This window comes from Ambystoma mexicanum, chromosome 3q, assembly GCF_040938575.1.
Source record: "Ambystoma mexicanum isolate Mex_15411 chromosome 3q, UKY_AmexF1_1, whole genome shotgun sequence".
In the NCBI taxonomy this organism is placed as follows: Eukaryota; Metazoa; Chordata; class Amphibia; order Caudata; family Ambystomatidae; genus Ambystoma; species Ambystoma mexicanum.
The window spans coordinates 572,894,455-572,909,791 of NC_090926.1; the positions used below are offsets into that span (position 1 = coordinate 572,894,455).

Sequence of the window (15,337 nt, forward strand, 5' to 3'; positions counted from 1 at the left end):
AGAAAGAAGAATGCCAGAACCAACTTTTGCCCCCTCCTGCACCACTGCTGATAATGAGTTAAACATAGCGCATAGAAGGTTACAAAAAAGAAATGGTCAGAAAAATTGTATGCTGAGCTTAACGATAATAATGTGTATAATGATTATATTGGCCCCAATAATGACAGTACTGGTATTATGGTACTTGGAAGAAGTACACCCGTTAGAAGTGCTCTTGCCCGTTAGGAACATTTCCACTACTGAAAGCCCGGTTCATGTGATTACTTACACCTTGTCCCCAATGGAAGAAAGACACAGGGAAGGTTATGGAAATAACACATTACTGCTAATAATGAATATGACACACTCAATATTAAGAAAAAAAAATTGTTGGGTTTGTGCCCACTTGCCACAGCATGGTGATAAGGGGATTGGTTGGTATGTGCAGCCCCTGGCATTGAGTTCTGCATGTTACGCTTCTTTGAGTGCATTATATTATGGAAAATGGAACGAAAGTGAAACTGGTCAACTAGACAGAACAAACATGAATGAATTTGAAGAGATCATTATGAAATCCTAGGGGGGGGGCGCCAGAGCTCAGTATGAAATGTAAAAAAAAAGGATTTAGATTGGAGGAAATGGGAGGGGGCAGCTCACATGGTCAGACTGGAGCATAAAACGGTCTTGGGCACCAATGAAAAAATGGCCAGCAGTTGCAAATGGATATTCAGTCCTTTAGTCACAGACTGTTTGAATAGTACCCAAGGGGTTGTTTTTTGTTGAAATGTAAACACATTGTGATATTTAAAGAATATTTATTCAGCAACAATGGTCAAAACTACTAGCTGCATAGTGAAGTAACGCCTCAAACTGGCCCACATTTTCCAAAAAAGTGGCCCATTTTGACTGGCCTACACTAGCATTTTTGGTACAGTCATCGCCCTATTGCCCTATAGGCCAGTCCAAGCCTGCCGGCTCCTCCATAATGGGTGAGGGGGCGTCCACCCACTGGCCCCCTCACCCATTATAGAGGAGCCGACACTCTCTGAGCTGCTTTTTCCAGCTGAGGGAGTGCTCCTAGGCTGGCTGAACTGTCAAAGGGAAACACTGGGCCTCATTAAGAGTTTGGAGGTAACCATGCCGCTATTTGCTGCATGGCTGCCTCCAAACTCGTTCCAACTCCGGCCTGGTGAATGGAGCAATTACCGGTCCATTCCGAGGTCGGAGGGACCGTTAATTCCCCATTCACCAGGGCCATTCCCCATTCCCATTTGAGCCCCCATAGGGCTCAATGGGAAGGTGGCAATAACGGTACCACAAGTTGTGGTACCGTTATTGACCCTGGTATCCCTTTGCGGGTCCCGTCCTTAACGCCTGCAAAAACCAGGCGTTACGGAAGGACCCGCAAAGGGAACTCGTAGTAAGGCGGTAAGGGATTACCGGCACTGGTGCCCTTACCGGTGCCGGTAATCCCTTACCGCCCACCTCGTAATGAGGCCCACTGTTTGCCTTTGACAGTTCAGTTCCCCAGCTGTACATGATCACTGAGCCATGCAACGCTGGGGGAGTTTTGCTTCGTCAGCCTTGCATAGCTCATTGGAAATGCTGACTGAGGCCCTGCATGTATGTATGTGCAAGGGGGTGCTCCTGCGCCTCCTCGCACATACGGGCAGAGCAACCTGGAGCGGGGCATTTTAGCAACCACACGCAGGCCCCTACAGAAGGTACGTTTATGGCGATTTATTTTTTATTTAAATGTGTATGGATGTGTGTATGCTTGTGTTTTGGGACTGTGGTGGGAGCAGGATGGGCGGCAGCACTGGGAGTAGGGTGGGGAGAGCCCAGGGTCTGTACTGGGAATAGGATGTGGTGATGGCACGCAAAAGTTCATAGCGATTTATACATACTGTCCATCTGGCACTTTTGGGGGGGCCGGGCCTGCCCAAACTTTGCTCAGGGGGGGCCCAGGCCAAAAAAGTTTGAAGACCACTGCTATACCGTAAATTATAGTCCACGCTCTGTCCCCTTTTGTTTGAGAAAGAAGGGTTCTTATTTGGTGGGAACATTCACTAGATGCATGAACATAGATAGCATTCCTTAATAAGGAGGTAGAACCAATTTATGTAGGAGATACTGTTTATTTTATATGTGGAGAAAAAGTGTATCGCTGGTTACCTATAAACTGGGGAGGTACTTGCTACTTAGGCTTCCTATTCCCTGGGGTATTCCTCTCAAGAACAGCAGACATAGCCAAATTGGCCAGGTCAAGACCTCGACGAAATGATGAAGGAGATTTGATTGTAGAGGATGAAACAAGTTACTTACCTGTAACTGTTGTTCTCCAGCATGGGTCTGGCATGGATTCACATGCTCATGAATATTCCCCGTCGTCAGGCTGGGAATCCTCGGTAAAGAAAAAACCAGTATCAGTTTCGTTTCTGATCTGTCTTTCGTAGTAATAACCAATCACTGGTCTCTGCGTCATACTGACCACAGCCAATGACTGCCCTCTACCTAAGCACCGCCTCTGGCAGCCATCTTCAGATTTGGAAGCACGTGAAGTGGCAGTATGACCAAGTGAAGAGCCGCAGAGGGGTAGGCGGGAGGGTTCGCATGTGAATCCATGCCAGACCCATGCTGGAGAACAACAGTTACAGGTAAGTAACTTGTTCCTTCTCCAGCATGGGGTCTGGCATGGATTCACATGCTCATGAATAAAGAATACATAGCAGTACACACATGCACAACCACGGGAGGTGGCAACGGCTCAACATTAAGCAGTACATCAAACTCAACATTAAGCATCTTACCTCCTCACCAGGCTCACCTCAGGCGAACAGGTTGCGCAGCACTGCTTGGCCGACCCTGGACTCCTCCCTGGAATCCCGATCGACGCAGTAGAATTTCGTGAAGGTGTGCGTCGACCTCCACGTAGCAGCCCTGCATATGTCCAGCAGGGGCACACCAGAAAGGAACGCCGTGGTAGCTGCGATCGCTCTGGTGGAATGGGCTCTCGGACGGCCAGGCAGCGGTCGGTTTGCCAACCGATGACAGTACATGATACAGCCGGAGAGCCATCTGGAAATGGAAGCCTTCGAGAGAGCCTTCCCCTGATTGACAGGTCCAAAGTTCACAAAGAGTTGTGACGTCTTCCGAAAACACTTCGTGCGGTCCACGTAGAACTTCAGCGCTCTAGCCACATCCAGCGAGTGCAAAGTCCTCTCAGCCGGCGACGAAGGCGACGGGAAGAACACAGGCAACACCAAGGGTTCGTTGAGATGGAAGTCCGACGGTACCTTGGGCATGAAGGAGGGGTGCGTCCTGAGCACTACCCTCGTGTCGTGAAAAGTCAAGTACGGGGCCTTGCATGAAAGGGCCTGGATCTCTCCCACCCGTCGTGCGGAGGTGATGGCCACAAGAAACGCTGTTTTCCACGACAGAAACTTCAACGGGGCCGAGTGCAGAGGCTCGAACGGAGGTCCCATGAGCTTGGTCAGCACCACGTTGAGCTCCCACGCCGGGGCCGGAGCCTTCACTGGCGGGAACGATCTGAACAGTCCCTTCATGAACTCTTTCACCAGACGATGAGACCACAAGGACGTCTGGCCCGTGGTTCTGGTGTATCGGGAGATCGCAGCAAGATGAATCTTGATGGACGCGTGTGCCAGTCCAGCTTTGGCCAGCGTCAGCAGGTACGGCAGTACCTGGGGAGCCGTAATCCGTAGAGGGTTAATCTTCTGTGCGTGGCACCAGACAGAGAACCTCTTCCATTTGTGTCCGTAGCATTTAAGAGTCGAGGACGCCCTGGCCTTTGCAAGAACCTCTCTGCAGTCGGCCGGTATGTCGTATCCTCCAAACTCTAGTGCTGCAGGAGCCAGGCCTGCAAGTTCAGCGATTTCGGGTCGTGGTGGAGGATGGCGCCTCCTTCCCTGGAGAGAAGATCCGCGTCCACCGGCAGCTTGATTGGCGGGGACGCTGACAAGTCCAGAAGGTCCGGGAACCATATCTGCCTCGGCCACGCAGGTGCGACGAGGATCATCCTGCACCGTGACCTCTTGAGCTGGTTGACAAGCCGGATTAGCAGTGGCAAAGGAGGGAAAGCGTAGAGGAACAGGCCCTCCCAGGGGAACGAGAAGGCATCGCCCATGCTCCTCGCCTGGGGAAACCTGCTGGCGAACCTCCGGCACTTGGAGTTCGTCGCCGTCGCGAACAGGTCGATCTGGGGTGTGCCCCACCGTCGGAAGAGGCGATCCACTAGATCCTGCCATAGTTCCCACTCGTGGCACGAGCGCAGCTCCCTGCTCAGTGGGTCGGCGATGGTGTTTTTTATCCCTGCCAGATGAAACGGCACCAGAAACATCCTTTGGGCGACGGCCCAATGCCACAGGTCCTGCGCCTCCTTGGACAGCGCTGGGGACCTGGTTCCGCCCTGTTTCCTGATGTAAAACATGGTGGTGGTGTTGTCGGTGAAGATCCTCACCACCTTGCCCTTGAGGGACGGAAGGAAGGACCTGAGGGCCCAGAACACTGCACGGAGCTCCAGGACGTTGATATGGAGGGACTTCTCCGTCGGGAGCCAAAGGCCTCTCGCGTGCAGATTTTCGGTGTGCGCTCCCCACCCTTCCAGGGAGGCATCGGTGGTCACTGTCTCCTGGTGGTCTGGGGTCTGGAAGTCCATGCCCGCCGTCAGATGCGTGCGGTTGCCCCACCACCGGACCGCTCGGCGGAAACTCTCGTCGAGTGTGATCCTCTCCTCGAAGCTGCCCGTCGTTTGGATCCAGCGCGCGTCCAGGAACTCCTGCAACGGGCGCATCCGGAGCCTGCACATGGGAATGAGGTAGATGCAGGAAGACATCATTCCGAGGAGGGACTTGCTGGACCTCACCTTGGCCGCGTCGGAAACCAACATCCGCTGTACCTTGCCCAGGATGGACCTGGTCCTTTCCTCCGACGGGGAGGCCAGAAGAGACACTGTGTCGAGCTTCGCTCCCAGAAACAGTGCGTTTTGCGCGGGTACCAGGTGAGACTTGGCGTAGTTCACGGAGAATCCCAGGTCCGTGAGAAGTCGGACGGTCCTTGCCGTGTGATCCACGGCGAGCTCCCTCGTCCTGGCTCGGATGAGCCAGTCGTCCAGGTAGGGGTAGACGTGGATCCCCTCGCGGCGCAGCTGCGCCGCCACCGGTGCAAGGCACTTGGTGAATACCCTGGGTGCCGACCGTAGTCCGAAGGGGAGGGCTTTGAACTGGTAGTGACGCCCTTGGGCCACAAACCTGAGGAATTTTCGGTGCCCCTTTAGGATGGGAATATGGAAGTAGGCATCCTCCAAATCCAACGACGACAGGAAGTCTCCTTCCTCCAGCTGACCCAGGACGTGCTGGAGGGTGACCATCCGGAACTTTTGCGCCTTGATGAACTTGTTCAGACGTCGCAGGTCCAGGATGGGGCGCCATCCCCCCGTCTTCTTCTTCACGAGGAAGTATCTCGAGTAAACTCCGGAGCCCCGAAGCCTCTTTGGGACGAGTTCGATGGCGCCCTTCCTGAGCATCGCCCTTACCTCCAGGAGAAGTTGAGGGACGTGAAGTTCTTTCCTGGCCACGGGGGGGACGCGCGGACACCTTCTTTGAAACTCGAGCGCGTGGCCCCGGGCCAAGGCGTCCAGCACCCAACGGTCGGTGGAGATGGACTCCCACACGCTGACGAAGCTCGCCAGCCGGCCTCCCACCGGGGTGCTTCGGTGTGGGCCCGACCCCACGGTCGGTTCAATCCTGCTTCGACGAGGCTTTGCCGCCTTGACCTCCTTGGCGACGACGGCGGAGTCCGCCAGACTTGCCTCGTCCTCTGTGGGCCTCCTGAGCCAACGAGCGGGCCGCTTAAAGGTAGGTGGAGAAACTGCCGCCGGAACTTTTGGAGGCGCCCTTGCCTCCGCTGCTCCGAAAGGGCGTCCATCGTTGTTGCAGAACTCCAAGGGCCCGGGCCGTCTCGGTGTCCGCTTTAATGGCCTGAAAGGAATCGTCCACTGTTTTCCCAAACAGGTTGTTCCCATCGAAGGGCATGTCCAGGACTCTGGTCTGAACGTCTTGACGGAAGTCCGTAGCCTTGAGCCATCCACGCCGCCTAAGGCAAACGCCGTTGCCCAACTGGCGGAACCCAGTGTCGGCGATGTCCGTCGCAACGGTAATGCCGTGGTCCGAAGCCACCTCACCTTCCTGCAGGATCTCCAGGGCCTCTGCCCTCTTGTCGTCCGGCAAGAAGTCCAGTAGGGGAGCCAGGTTGTACCAGAGCTCCCTGTCGTAGCGGGCCACGATAGCCAAGGCGTTGGCCGCTTTAATCGTCGTTGCCGCAGACGAGATGACTCTGCGTCCCATAGCGTCCAATTTCTTTCCCTCGCCGTCCGGTGGGGAAGTCGATGTGGAGGCCGCACCCCCCCCCCCGCTTTTTTCCTGGCCGCCGCGGAGACGACGCAGTCCGGGGTAGGCTGCGCCCGGAGGCACAGGGGGGCCGTGTCCGGGACCCGGTACTTCTTCTCGTACCGGTCTCTTCTAGCTGGCGTCGTGGAAGGGTTCTTGAGGAGGGTGAGGCCCTCATCCCAAATGTCGTCCAATAGAGGCACTGAGAGGACCGTCTTCCTCTTGGCCTCGCGCCGCTGATAAAGGAAACCTTCCTTCTTCTTCTCCTCAGGGCAGAGTTGGAAAAGCTCGGATGCCCTGGTGATCATGGAGTGGAACGATCCAATCTCGTCGGGCGGAGAAGCCCTGGTGGGAGGCGACGACGGTACATCCTCGTCGTATACCTCGTCGTCCGTACCCGTCGCTGCCGTGTCAGTCCCCGTATCATCCCCTCGGGTGGACGGGGAGGAGGGCTGGAAGGGGCGCGACGGCTGAAAAGGAGGCGGAGGGTGGATCCTTCTTTTCTTGGTAGGGGGAACACCAGAAGGTCCCGGTTCTGGGTCCCCCGACGGGAGAGGTTCCGTCGGCAACGGTAGTCTCGTCCTTATCTCTGAGCATAAGGACTGTATAGCCAACAAAATGGCCGCCGAGTTGTCTCGCGGCGCTGGCAGAGGGGAATCCGACGGGCGATCAGGGGCCCCGTCGGTACCCTCGACGATGTCGTCGTCACCTGCGTCGGGATCCATCTCGACGGGCCGGTATTCTTCCACGCCGAGGCCGTGGCTTAAGACTTCGACCAGCTCCTCCTCCGAGGTTGAGGCCGAATCTACGACGACGCCCTGCCCCCCCTTTTTCTTCCCCACGGGGGATTTCACGGGGGTCCTATCGATGGGCACAAAAGAGGACTCCCTCCGAGGTGGCAGGGAGACTCTGAGCCCCGAGGTCGCCACCACTGGTGTAGCCTCCACAGGCTGAGCCAGGGCCGCCGCGACAGTTTCGATAGAGGGCTTGGCCGGATGGATTAAGGCCTTCACCACCCTAGGTGCGCTCACCGCCTTATCCTTGAGGGGGGGACACTGCCTCGCTCCCCCTCCGCCTTCGAGCTCGACCGGGGCCTCTCCGGGAGCTTCGCCGGGTGCTCGGCCTTCCTCTTGCCCGACCCAGAGCGTTGGCTCGTGGTTGATGGTGCCGGGGAGGGTGCGCCCTGCCTGGCGCCCGTAGAGCCCGACCGTTCGGCGCTCCCGGTGCCAGCGGACTCGCGGTGCTTGGCCTTATGTTGGACCCCCGTCGCCGGGGCGTCCTCAAAGGTCTTAGAAGACCGCTCGGCTTTCTTCCTCTTCTTCTCGCCGGACGGGCTCTTCCCTTCCAGCCAGTTGGCGAGACGTTGATGGCGGTCCTTCATGGTCCGCTCCGACATGTTGCCGCAACACGCACAGTCCTTCTCCACGTGCGTCTTGTCCTCATGTAGGCAGTAAAGACAAAAAGAGTGTTCGTCCTCCTTGAAGACGTTCTGCAGCTGACATCCAGGGCAGACCCTGAACAGCTTTCCGGGCGTCTAGCTCCCCTTCTCCTGGGCCATGACCGGGCCTGAGAAACTTCTGGAGTCCTCCAAAAGCGTAGCTCGACGAAATCTTCACCCTTGAGGGGCGCAGGCGAATCCGACACGGGTCCCCGTTGATCGGATGGAGAATCGGTGGAGCTTGAGGCTCTTCTGACCGAAAAAACGAAGTTTTTGAGAAAAAACGTGAAAAAATAGCACTAACGCTCGAGAGCAATAGCACGAGGATCCCAACACATGAACGTGCGGTAAAAATCTGAAGATGGCTGCCAGAGGCGGTGCTTAGGTAGAGGGCAGTCATTGGCTGTGGTCAGTATGACGCAGAGACCAGTGATTGGTTATTACTACGAAAGACAGATCAGAAACGAAACTGATACTGGTTTTTTCTTTACCGAGGATTCCCAGCCTGACGACGGGGAATATTCATGAGCATGTGAATCCATGCCAGACCCCATGCTGGAGAAATAGCAAAATCATTCATACCATTCTGGGGCCAAGCAATAAACTCTTACAATATAAGATGATTGTCCAGAATATTAGAAGAAACAATAAATTGAACGACAGATATACTATATAACATGACCCTAGAGGAGAAAAGGAATTAGATTAATGTGACTCCAGAATAGAATGGCTCTTGATGTAATTTTGGTTGATCGCGGTGGTGCTTGCAAAATTGTGGGATCAGCGTGTTACGTATTTGTAAGTGACTCCTCCCCCATGATTTTTGAAGCGATAAGAAAGTTGCACGTTTTGAGCTCTGACCTTCACCCCCCTGAAGGAGGTTGGGAATTAAACATAAGTTCCTGGTTCTGGGAAGTGTTACGATCATGGGGATGGAAATTATTTGGGATCCTAGTAGCAGTATTAGGAATATTGATGACATGTTGCTGTTGCATACACTGCTTACCCATAATATGCACTGAAATTAGTGAGGGATGTGTACAGATGATGGAAAGAAAAAACACTACTAAAGCAAGCACTCACGGTAATGATGAATCAAAGACAGTAAAAGAATTAATGTCAATTGATATTGATGACAATGAAGATGAGACCAATAGTGTGCAGGATTCAGAATCTGATTCAGATACTTGGTCAGAAGAGGATGTGATGTATGGATGAGGCGTTTGGCATAGGGCCAAAAGGACGGCTTGTCAGTCCAGAAAAAGTAGACACCCCCTCGATCGGAAGGCAATGTACTTTGTTGGCCGAAGACCAACCGCCTCATGTGTTTAGTATTAGAAAGGTGTAGCCACGAGCATAACTAAAGTGCGGCCATGTTAAGGTGACTGAAATCGCCATTTTGTTTTCTCTAACATTGCCTTTTGCTTCATGTAAAAACTGCTTTGCTGAAATATTATTCTGCTTCACTGGTGCATAACGCAAGGCCACGAAAGACATGTTGAAACATAACGCAGTAACCCAGACAGAATATGCCCGGTTTCCTTCCTCACATATCCTTGGGAAGTAAGCAGCAAGGCATTCTATTCAGTATAGCAGGTGCCAGCTAGCCTCGGTAACACAGTAGAAATGCTAGAAGCGAACCTTTAATGACTTGAATTATGCTCTTCTTTGCAGCCCCCTTTTCTGAACCCTGTAGAACCCTGGAGAGCAAGTTGACCCCCAGCACACAAATAGAAACCAGGAGATAGCAGGGCCTGGCCGGAGGCATCAATCGCTACGCATTGTGTCTGGAGCACCAGCAAATGCTGGGAGCCGCCACGGTCCCTACGTGGCAAAGGGATGGAAATATTAGCTTCAATATATGACATAGCTTTACTAGGCTCTTCAAAGAAGTGGGCCCTGCCACCATGTTGCAAATGGAGCATGGCCGGGTACAGCAGAGCATTCTGCACCTGGCGCATCCTCAACATCTTCTTGACAAGGTCCAACTATTTGCGCCGAGAGAGCACAGCCGTCGCAAAATTAGGATAAATGTGAATGTCAGTGGATTCATAGCGCAGCTTGCCATGCTCGCGGGCCATACGCAGGATCAAGTCCCTGTCGCTATAGTTTTGAAATCTTACCACAGTGGTCCGAGGAGGAGCGCCCGGCTTAGGAATCGGGGCTAGGACCCGATGCACCCTTTCAACAAGGAAATGCTGTGCGAATCCAGAGGGATCAAACAGGGTTTTGAGGAGATCCTCAATGAACTTCTCCATCGGACACTTAAAGGCCACCTCGGGAATGCCGACAATTCTAATGTTATTGCGGCGCGACTGCGATTCAAGATCGTCGCATTTATTCCAGACTCTGTTAAACTCCTGCTGGAGATGAGCTATGTTGCGTCCATGCTTTGCAACTTGATCTTCCGTTGCACCAACTCTGGACTCCACCTCAGTGATGCAAGCTCCCTCCTTTTCCAATTTCGACTTCAGGGAGCCAATAGTGGAAACAATATCATCCAGCTTGACATTTACAGTGAGAAAGCCATTTTGCACTGTCGCCAGCAGGTGGTCCTCTCGCGATGTCATAGGAGAGGGGGATTGATCTTCCACCGGAGGGTCAACCACAGGGACAGGGGATTTGGCAGGGGCATTGGTATAAGTGTCCATTGGGCCCTTCTTCTTAGATGCGGCCCCCTTTGTCATGGCTCAGGACTGTTGTCGCCAGGCCAGAAGTGGAAAGATGAAGGGGGGAGTGCCCCACAAAGACACCAATACCTCAAAATAAAAGGTGGGAGAGCCAGCAATCTAGCGCATCCACAGAGGAATGCCAAGGAGATGTCATGCAGATCCCGGCACCGGCATGCGCAACAACCAAATTGAAGAAGTGAGCCTACAGGTCAGACACACGTGTCCATCAATTGGCCACAGAGCTATGCAGTACAGGGACACAGGCTGATCGGAACAAGCAATGCAATGCAGTAATAATTTCAGGCTAGCTCCACCGACTTCCCAGGGGCCGCATCAGATCACAGAGAGCAGCCAAGGTACTGTCTCTACCCTCCCCCAGTAATGCACCACGAGATCCCAACTGGTGTCTGCTAAAATGGAATGTCCAGTGTGCAATCAGCTCCACAGCATGTTGCTCCCACACAAATACTGCTACGAATGCACTGTGTGGAGAGTCGCAAAAGCTTGCAAAAGTTCAGGCAACAGAAGCAAGGATATCCCAGCAGAAACACCTGAGTCACCACCACGTGCAACGGCATCCACACAGTGCAGCAGCGAGGCGCAGGGCTGCAAAACACCCCCGCAGGGAGCAGGTCACAGCGCGTTGAATGGCGGACCACACAGCGATCCTCACAGCTCCAGCGCAGGGGTCAATCTGCTGTAGAGGCCCACATGCAGGCTAATCGTGGCGTGTCCCCAGCACCGCCGCGGACAGCCCCTGTCCAGTAACTTCAGCCCACCGCACCAGCTCTCCTTACATCAGGTGGGCAGGCAGTCACCACCATCGGCGATGGGGCGCGGACCACAAGCCCACAGGCGCCTCACAGTCACAGCGCCGGCGAGGTCCTCAGGAGCTGCAACTCCTCTGCCGGATCCAGTCCAGCGGGTCAGAGCACGCCCACAGATCACAGCCAGGCAACATTCAGTGCAGCGCACTGAAGTGCAAGTTTCAACTTCTTCCTAAAATCCTATTTTAAAACAAAACCATTCTGGAACGTTTTCTTTTTAACATAAAAGTATAGGAACAGTAAAACATAATTGAAAAAAAGAGTATAAGAGCACCACTCCCAACTGCTCCCGCCCACTTCCACCACTGAACAGTGACAGTTTTCAGTTCTCAAACAACTGTTTGCATTGAGAAAACTATGTTGCACAGCAGAGTTTGAAATTGCTGGGAGCTATTTAGCTCCTGCTTGCAGCCTAGGAGTGGATGATTAGCTTGACCCTAACAGCTACCAGGAAAAACCTTTGACTCGCCAGACCAACTGCTGCCATACAAATATACCTACGTGATATTAACTCTGTAGGTTTGGGAATGTGCATAAAGACGGCTAAACGATACACAAAACCGGTATTTGAAACATCTGGAATATAAATAATGGACAGCAATCTTAAGGTCTAATGCACAAGTTAGATTTGCTGAATGCTATCTAGTAGCTTCTGTTTTCCCCAGAGGTAGCTCCTCTTACTGGGGGACGCCAGATGAGCAGGAGTTGCTTTCAGCTGATGCTCATCACATTTTTATTTCTATCACTGAACAGGTAAGCTGGGCAACAGACAACCAACTTGGGGAACTGCTGGACTGAAGAAGAGAAACGGACGAAGAGGTACAATGCAGCTGCTCAGCATTACATATTACTAGCAAAAAGGGCCTGTTCCCCGAACGGATTCTGTGGACAGACATGATAACACTCACCAATTGTTGAAAATAAATTATTCTGTAGGGCGCTGTTCCGATTCGCTTATCGTTTGATGTGCTTTGCACTCTGAAGTAAACTGCACTGAAAAGGGGCGTGTGTGGCTGGCTGACATGCCCCTGAGCAGATGTTGGGGGAGGCGAGGGTTGGTGTATTGCTGCATACTGGAACCTTCTGTGTTCTCTCCCCACTGTTCGCCTCACCCTGGCGTGGTGCAGTTCATTGCGGTGCCAATATCTCGGAAACCGTGCAACTAGGGCCTTGAAACGTGGTTTTGGAGGTCCCATAGGTACCTTGAGTTTTGTTCCTCGTGACGAGACTGGTAGGTACTTCTACGACCACATTGATGTTTCGCCGATTTCAGGCAACCGTCTCATGTGTGAAGGTGCTGAAATTCGGGGAAAGGGGTGCGGTGTCCAAACGTCATGTATCCAGTAATGTCCAGAGGGTCCTAACAGGTAACTATGCAACATTTGGTGCAAATTGGTGAAACAGTGTGGAATTGTATAAGGAACAAGGCTTCGCCAAGTCACAAACTCACACATTTTCACTTTTATAATTATAGATTATTATTATGGCATTTATTGAGCGCAGACACTAGATTTGAGAAGCAACAGAGCGCTTCACAGAGGTATACAACAATACAGTTACACAACATATCACTTTACAGAGGCATACAACAGTACAGATGCATAACGGAGCGCAGTAGCTGACATTGCAGGTCTGTAATGGGAGGCACACTCCTATTCAAGTGGATACAGTTCAGGTAATAATCACTCTGCAGAGGCTTAAAACACTTTGAAAAGGACGTTATGTCTCTTTAGCATCAATGACAATAGGCGTGAGGCGCCATCAGTTACCATAGCTCAGAATGTCCAATACTGCTGTTTCTTCCATGTTAAGTCGGTGAGGGAAAAGCAACACGTCTTCTCTGGAAGTGGAGGAGTTCTTGAGGCTTCCAACAGGTCTGTGCCCACTGGGTTGGGATAACGGAGCACGAGTTGCCTCTGGTATTGAGATATCCAGTGTCCATGTGCACCTGCGTACCTCAAGGCTGGCTTTGGCACGATTACACATCGCTTTCTTCAGTTTGGTGTCTCTTCTTGTTCTCTGAGACCAATCCCCGAGTTGGACGAAGTAAGGATGCAGATGGTCACATTCTACTGGAAACCTGGGAGCAGAGTGTAAACTCTACTTCCGATGAAAAAAGGGGGCATCCCTTTAAACCTTTGGAGGCCACCCAATCCCTTAGGGCCTTCCACATTCAAACCATCATAGGCTCCTATGCTGGGTAATTGCACAGAATCAGGATTACAGTCAGAGGTCCAAAACATCCTGCTCATTCAACATCCTGATCTGGTCCTGCTCACAGTTGCTGCTCTCAACTACACTGCAGACAGAGGTCATGAAATATGGAACAACGGTTTGCTTTGATGGAAAGGGAACAAAATGTAGCTGAGAAATACATAGTGGATTTCCAAAACAAGGCGAGACTCTAGGGTATTCCTTGGGAAACAGCATACAGTTTTCCAACTCAAGAAAACCACACACGTACATGGTAAATAGGTATGTAGAGGAGGGAGCCGGGAGGATAGCTTAGGGACAACACGTTTGACTTGGAAGGAGGCAATGCAGAGCCGCACAGGTTTGAATCCTGGTCCTGTGCTTAGCAACTGGTCTCTGGTATTAAGTGGTTTACAAAAAAGATTAAGTAAGAAGCCAACAAGCAAAGTAAGACTTAGCTAACTGGTCACATTTACCTGCACAGGGGAACAGTCTCTCTTTGGGATATCCTACCCCTGAAAGGCACAGGGTCCCAAGGGGTACATCAAAGAGTTGCGCCCCTGAGGTGTCACTATATTGGGACACATTGGGGAGAAAAAGGGGAGTAATACCAGTGAGAAAAATTAAAACATTTAGCAGGTTTTTACAAAACATACAGTTTAGTACAGCCATGAACACACTCCCATTACGAGCTACTGTACTCCAACTCCTTAGTCCCCTTTCCTCCATAAAGCACAGAGCCACCTTCCAATATGAAGGATGCATTCATCCAATCATAGGGGACTACCGTAAACACAATTGTGGGCTTCTTCCTGGACGTTGGTCACTGCAGCACTCGCTCCTCAACACAGACAAGCAGCTATGACCATACATGGCTGCATCCATAGCCCACCCACTTACACTTGCAGGAACAAAGGATAGCTTTTGGACTTTATGCTGGATTTCATCCTGAGGTTCGCAGTATGGAAACACTCACCATATCCTTATGTGAACAGAAACAATGTTCTGTTTCCATTCACAGTAGGACATGCACACTCAACCGTTTGCAATCACTATGTCGCATTCATTTTCATACCACTGCTTAAATAACTCAGTAACACTATGTAAAAGTCAATTAATAGTGTAGCCCTGTTCTAGGCATGTGCAGAATAGAAATGATGTCAGGGCCAAGATGGAAGCGCATAGTTTTTATTTTTGGAACAACTTTTATTGATTTTAACATTGCACATATACATGGTACTCACAAGAAACAGATCGAGAATTTTGTATGTTTAAGGGTATCTTCGTATATTATCACAATGAAAACGTAAGAACGTACCAGCTTTCCCATTGTAGATCCCCAACATGCCTCCCCCCTCCCCCTCCCTCCTCCCTCCCTCAAAAACACCTTCCCGCTGTTGTCCGTAGTACTAACGTTCAACTCTCACGTCCCATGTTATGCTCCACTACTTAGACTGTTTGACTGGTTTTTTGGGTTGCCTGTTCCATCTCACTTCCCAGTGTTGCCGACGTAGACAGGGATTGGGTGAGCGTGTTCCATGTTGCTATACCAGCGTTGGTGTCTGAGAGGCTTATGTGCGCTACTCGCCGCCAAGCAGATGCTTCTGCCAGTGCCCATTTCCTGAGATCCCGCCACCATCTTCTATGTGGGGACCCCTCAGGGCCTTCCAGGTCATAGATATCCTGTGGTTAGCTAGTATAAACGCCATGTCTTTCATCCTAGAAGCGGGGCATACGTTTTTGGGTGTGTGAAGCATCCAAGCATGCTGGCTGCGGGTGTTAGAGGGTGTATGTTCAGGTTACCTCTGTGCCTTCTGTCCG

General features: G+C 52.0%; 1 protein-coding gene across 2 annotated transcripts in view; it reads right to left on the reverse strand.

Annotated features, from left to right (window-relative positions):
- Positions 1-15,337, reverse strand: part of LOC138582748 (stress-70 protein, mitochondrial) — a 1,916,616-nt gene that overhangs the window by 825,871 nt on the left and 1,075,408 nt on the right. The gene's annotated exons all lie outside the window — the stretch shown is intronic.